This window comes from Arachis duranensis, chromosome 8, assembly GCF_000817695.3.
Source record: "Arachis duranensis cultivar V14167 chromosome 8, aradu.V14167.gnm2.J7QH, whole genome shotgun sequence".
In the NCBI taxonomy this organism is placed as follows: Eukaryota; Viridiplantae; Streptophyta; class Magnoliopsida; order Fabales; family Fabaceae; genus Arachis; species Arachis duranensis.
Window position 1 is genome coordinate 3,597,048 of NC_029779.3, and position 692 is coordinate 3,597,739.

Here is a 692-nt window from a genome sequence, read left to right on the forward strand (position 1 = left end):
TTTCCTTCAATAAAGTTTTTTTCCCATTGATTTTTTCTTTAGTAAGGTTTTAATGAGGCATAATCCTAAATGGTCATCTAAAGGGGAGTGTTGTGATAAGAACAAATGTGTGGATGTCCATTTATGACTTGGATGGTTAATTGAAGGAATCATCTTTCCAAAGATGAATTCAAATTAATTGAGAGTTGAAAATGAAGTCCCCTTGTGTATATAAATAGGAGGTTAAGCTTCCGTTAATAAGACATCAATAACAATAATCTTCTCCCTCTATATTTTCTATATACAAAACTTTTCTTCTTTCTGTTTCATACGTTGCTAATATATAATAGTAATAAATATATAAATTACTTCTATTATTATAGTGAGATAATTATATTAGTGAATATTAAAACTAGAATCCTCTATTTATATTTTATTTTATATTATATCTTCTTTATTTATTTATTCTACAACAATAATATCTTTTTTAGTGCTTAAAACTTTATATATTATCTAAGGTTTTGAAACTCTAAATAATTATATTATATGGGGGTTAAAAATCCCACAAAATAAACATAATCATTTAGTGTTTAAAATATTGTAAATTAAATATAAAAGTTGAGGAAAAACATCATATTTATTTATAGTCGGTCCAACCGAATAACAAAAATATGGTTTAAATCTAGATTTTTTCTTGTATTGTATGCTCTCTT